The sequence below is a fragment of the Zalophus californianus genome, chromosome 2 (genome assembly GCF_009762305.2).
Source record: "Zalophus californianus isolate mZalCal1 chromosome 2, mZalCal1.pri.v2, whole genome shotgun sequence".
NCBI classification, from domain to species: Eukaryota; Metazoa; Chordata; class Mammalia; order Carnivora; family Otariidae; genus Zalophus; species Zalophus californianus.
Window position 1 is genome coordinate 192,046,949 of NC_045596.1, and position 6,221 is coordinate 192,053,169.

A 6,221-nucleotide genomic window follows, 5' to 3' on the forward strand; every position below is an offset into this window, starting at 1 on the left:
GCTAGCAGAAGCAGAAGTAGGGGGATGAGTTATAGTTATTCTACCACAAGGATCTGCCTGGATGCAATAGTGATTCACACCTTAGCAGTTGCCGTGGAGACACAGAGAAGTGGTCAGAGACCAGATCTATTTGGAGGAAGAATTCCATCATGGGGTAAAAGAGAAACTGATAGGAGAAAATCTGAGGGAGAGGCAGTTATAGGGATGAAGATCAGAATTTCATTTCTTCTTTCTTACTGTAGTGGTGCAGAATATTACATTTAGGTTACTTCATATGTATTTCAAAGGGTTTTTGGGAAAAGGGAAGCCCAGCTGTTTAACTCACTTTGGCTCTTCTCTTCTAAGAACTAGAGTGATAATACGCAGTGTTTTCAATAAATGCTTAGCAGACATAGAATTTTACTTTTGTTGGTTCTAGGCAGGATGATTGGCTGCTGGTAAATAAAAAAAAAAATTGGTCTTGCCATTTTCAAAGCTGTATTTAACAGTATGACAGTAATTCACAGCATAAATAATTACCATGGCAGCAGAGTTTGGATAATGAACAGCAAGCAAAACATGAGTGAGAGGAGGCAAGATCATGCTGATGCAAATTTATTTCTTTAAAGCTCTTAATTCTGCATGATTCTGTGATTTAACTATCACTCTCTAAGACCTGTTCTTCGTTTAAAAGGTGGTCAAGTATATTTGCCCAGACTACCAGGTCTTGGGAAGTGGGCTAAATGTTATTTGAAAAAAAGGTTATCAGAGTTTTCAAGAATATATAATGAAATGCATGATTTCATTCAAATATTTAAGGTATCCATAAAATGCCAAGGTTGTTTTTAATTATTTATACAACTAAATTAGCTGTATCTGTCCTGTATTTTTAATATTCTAAAACCTTTCCTAAATGGAAATGGTTTACATCAACTAGACTTTTTAAAAAATAAGTTCTATTCTCCCTCTTACGTTCTATGACCTTAACTTATTCTTCCATCAAGCAAATCAAAAATAGGATCTGATAAAATGAAGTTGAGGATTCAGTGATGCTAAGATACTATCTTGGAGGTGCTAGTTTCTCCATTATATAACCTCTTTCAAAAACACTCTGAATTCTTTGAATAGAAAACAATATTTTCACATCATCATCACTCCCGTCACAGGTAAAATTTAACTAATTTAAAGAATGATTCTAGGGTCATGTCCAGGGTAATGCCAATTTCATAGCCCGTTACTTTTATTTTTTTTATGATTTTATTTATTTATTTGACAGAGAGAGACACAGTGAGAGAGGGAACACAAGCAGGGGGAGTGGGAGAGGGAGAAGCAGGCTTCCCGCAGAGCAGGGAGCCCGATGCGGGGCTCCATCCCAGGACCCTGGGATCATGACCTGAGCCGAAGGCAGATGCTTAAGGACTGAGCCACACAGGCATCCCTAGTCCATAACTTTTAAAGGGCGTCCTGTATCAGGTTCATCTTGTAACAGACAACAATTGTAATTTCATACGTAAGAATTACCAAAAATAGGAAACTTGGAAAAGGGACTGTAAACATGATCTATTTTATGTTAATGTGATCACAAAGAGCCCAATACTTGCTCAGTGGGAGGCAGTTTTGGATAAGTTTATAGCCCCTCCATGAAACCTTCATGATTCATTGTTATTAGATGGTCTAGTTGTCTAAAACCTTCCAGAAAAATAATCTATCTAGATGGAGGTATGTACATATATCTACCTAGATCTATAAATAGTTATATCTATATGTATGTAGAGAAATATAAATATATACATATACTTAATAATCCCCATTTGTGGTACTGCATAAATCACAATAATACAAAGTTCACACATTAATAATGCATTAATGACATTTAATGATTGTCCACTATATGCTGGATTCCACGTTTAAAATAAACCAGTGCTTACATGGTCAATTAATCTGGATAGCTACATGCAAAAGAATGAAACTGCACCACTGTCTTCTGTCATACACACAAGTAAACTCAAAATGGATTAAAGACCTAAATGTGAGACCCAAAACCATAAAACTCCTAGAAGAGAGCACAGGCAGTAATTTCTCTGAAATCAGCTGTGACAACATTTTTCTAGATATGTCTCCTCAGGCAAGGGAAACAAAAGATAAAATAAACTACTGGGACTCCACCAAAATGAAAAGTTTTTGCACCGGGAAGGAAACCATCAACAAAACAAAACGGCATCCTACTGAATGGGAGAAGATATTTGCAAATGATAAATCTAATAAGCATTAAATATATAGATATTAATAATATATGTATTTAAAAATATATAAAGAACTTATACAACTCAAATACCAAAAACCAAATAATGGGCAGAGGACCTGAACAGACATTTTTCCAAAGAAGACATTTTTCCACAGAAGACATATGGATGACCAGCAACAACACATGAATAGATACTCAACATCAGTCATCATCAGGGAAATGCAAACCTGAAACTACAGTGAGATATCACCTCACAAATGTCAGAATGACTAAAATAAAAAAATACAAGAAACAACAAGTGTTGACGAGGATGTGGAGAAAGAGGAACCCCTTGCGGACGGTGGGCGGCCAGGCTGAGGGCGCGGCCCGGGACTCCGCCTCCGCGCGGCTGCCCTCCCGGGTGGCCAAGCTGCGGTCGGCGCTCTTTTACGGGACTGCTCCTTCCTCATCGTGCTGGTCAACAAGGCGCTGCTGACCACCTACCAATTCCTATCACCAATTTTTCTTGGAATTGGACAGATGGCAGCTACCATAATGATACTGTATGTATCCAAACTAAATAAAATAATTCACTTCCCTGATTTTGACAAGAAAATTCCTGTGAAGCTGTTTCCTCTGCCTCTCCTCTACATTGGAAACCACATAAGTGGATTATCAAGCACAAGTAAATTAAGCTTGCTCATGTTCACCGTGCTCCGGAAATTTACCAGTCCACTCACTTTACTCCTGGTAACCATCATACTTGGGAAACAGTATTCCTTGAACATCATCCTCAGTGTTTTTACCATCATACTTGGGGCTTTCATAGCAGTTGGTTCTGACCTTGCCTTTAACTTGGAAGGCTATGTTTTTGTATTCCTGAATGATATCTTTACAGCAGCAAATGGAGTTTATACCAAACAGAAAATGGACCCAAAGGAGTTGGGTAAATATGGAGTGCTTTTCTACAATGCCTGCTTCATGATTATACCAACTTTTATCATTAGTGTCTCTACTGGAGACCTTAGCAGGCTACTGAATTCAATGAATGGAAGAATGTTCTATTTATCATACAGTTTCTTCTTCCCTGTTTTTGGGGGTTTCTGTTGATGTACTCCACAGTTTTGTGCAGCTATTACAATTTGGCCCTCACAAAAGCAGTGGTTGGAGCCATCTAGAACGTTTCCATTGCCTACATTGGAATGTTAGTTGGTGGAGACTACATTTTCTCTGTGTTAAACTTTGTAGGGTTAAATATTTGCATGGCAGGGGGCTTGAGATATTCCTTTTTAACCCTGAGCGGCCAATTAAACCCTAAACAACCTGTGGACAAAGAAAACATTCCTCTGGATTTGAAGAGTTAGAAACTGAGGCAGGATCGCAGACTGGGAACATGGGGGTGGGGGGCACTCCCCACTGTAGGAATGTGAAGCCAGACATTCTGGTCACTGACAACACTCAGCCCCCTGGTTAAAGCACAACAGGAATGTCTGCCAACTGCGAAGAGAACCTACCTCACACGTTACTGCACGGTGAGCCATCCTCAGCCCCGAGAAGCGTATTTGGGCAAAGCCTTACCACCTGAAAGTGAATCTTTCAGAGGAGACAATTGATTAAAGGGATCGTAACCGAGTGCGGCAGAGCACTGACCGTTTGGTCACCCAGCCACATCTCTGAGTTTTGTTCGCCAGTACCAGGTGCGTTTAAGAGGACGGAAATGGCTGATGGTGTGAGAGTGATTATCATCAGCACCTCGGCCTTCATTTCAAGGATCCCAGCCAAAGCGAAGTGCCAGTGAGAACAATTTTCTTTTCCAATTTAAACAAACATGTCTTTATTTTAATAAAATTAGCCAATTTGGGCGCCTGGGTGGTGCAGTTGGTTGAGCCACTGCCTTCAGCTCAGGCCATGATCCCGGACTCCTGGGATCGAGTCCCGCATCGGGCTCCCTGCTCAGCGGGGAGTCGGCTTCTCCCTCTGACCCTCTTCCCTCTTGTGCTCTCTCTCATTCTCTCTCTCTCAAATAAATAAAATCTTTAAAATAAAATAAAATTAGCCAATTAACTGCAGGTTATTTGTTAGCTCTGATTTGATCATATATGTTGGTATCTTTTCCCAATCATCAAAGTAAAATAAAAAATAATTTATAAAAGAGGAACCCCTTGCACTGGTGATGGGAATATAAATTGGTACAGCCACTGTGGAAAACAGTATGGAAGTTCCTTAAAAAATTAAAAATATAAGTATCATAAAATCCAGTAATTCCACCACTGAGAAACTCCTCTACCCCCAAAAAAAACCTCCACTACCCAATGGAAACAAAAACACTAGTTTGAAAAGATACAGGCACCCCTATGTTTATTACAGCATTATTTATAATAGAAAAGATATGGAAACAACCTAAATGTCAGCAGATAAATAAAATGTGGTGTGTGTGTGTGTATATATATATTTGTGTGTGTGTGTGTGTGTACATATATATATACATATATACATATTCACACACACCTACACACATTCAATGGAATATTACTCAGTAATAAAAGTAAAAGCAAGAATGGAATTTGAGCATATTATGCTAAGCAAGGTAAGTCAGATGGAGAAAGACAAGTAAGGACTCTATTATATGTGGACTCTAATAAAGTTAAACCTGTAAAAAAAAAATCAGTAAATTGGAGTTACCAGGGGATGGTGTTTAAAGGTACAGACTTGTAATGAGCAGTAAATAAGCCATAGATATCCAATGGCCGATATAATGAATATAATCAATATTATTGTACTATAATTATACAATGTGATAAATATTACCATCAGCAATATTACAATATATAAATATATCAAAATAGCAGGCTACACAGCTTAAACTTACAAAATGTTACATGTCAAACATATTCAATTAAAATTAAAAAAAGGAGAGAAAATATCCACCAGAGTTGTGTTTGTCTCTTAAGTTTGTTTCCCACCTTTTACTGGCCCTGCAGGATCTCTATGCCTAAATGAAAATATTAATCAAGGTCATTAATAATTCCTGGAGGAGGAAACTCAGGATCATTTCATCTAAGCTCACCAGCCAGTGTGGCCTTTTCTTGGTGTGGGAGAGGTAGTAATACCCCCCCAAATATCCCCAGTCTTTTCCCTGCATTTCTCAGCCTGCTTGTAGATAAGCAGGGGTGTGTGACAAGTTCTGGACCAAGTGGCTGTGGACAAATTTGATGCATGTCACTTCCAGGTCAAAACATCATAGAACGGGTCTGAGTTCTCTGTAACCTCTTTCTGTCCTTCAAGTTCAGGTTGGGGAGCCAAATCTTGGAAATCACCATGAATGCTGAATGACCACATAAAGGACAGATGCCCTGGAAAACCAACCAAACCTTCAGGGGGCTTTGCTTAAGAAAAATCACACTAATCGCATTTAGGCCCTAGTTTTTCTTCTTGAATCTCTCCGTATCAGCCCAGCCTAACTTGCCTCATTAACCTACCCATACAGTTTTTACTTAAGAGAAAATTGTAGAGCATTTCACCTTTCCCTCATCTTTGGAAGATTTTGTATCAAATTACAATTTTTCCCTCTTGACTGCTTGTCAAGACTTCTTTTTTTTTTTCCTTTCCAAGTTTTTATTCCCTTCCAAGTTTTTATTTAAATTCCAGTTAGTTAACATATAGCATTATATTAGTTTCAGGTGTACAATAGAGTGATTCAGCACTTACATACAACACCCAGTGCTCCTCACAAATGTACTCCTTAATACCCATCACCTATATAACCCATCCCCCTCCCCCCGGGTACCATCAGTTTGTTCTCTAGAGTTAAGTCTGTTTCTTGGTTTGCCTCTCTTTTTCCCACCTATGTTCCTTTGTTTTGTTTCTTAAATTGTCAGGACTTATCTTTAAACCTGTCTCTACCTCCCAATTCTATTTGTTTAACAGAAATAGTTGTGTTCAGGTTTTATTGTCTTCTTATAGCACTACATTTAGAAGTTTATTTTCTGAGGATGGTGCTAATATGTTTTTATTTTCC

At 38.5% G+C, this 6,221-nt stretch overlaps 1 pseudogene; it reads left to right on the plus strand.

Moving 5' to 3' along the window:
- Positions 1-2,534: 2,534 nt before the first annotated feature.
- On the plus strand, positions 2,535-3,567 carry LOC113924536 (annotated as a pseudogene).
- The last annotated feature ends 2,654 nt before the right edge of the window (positions 3,568-6,221 follow it).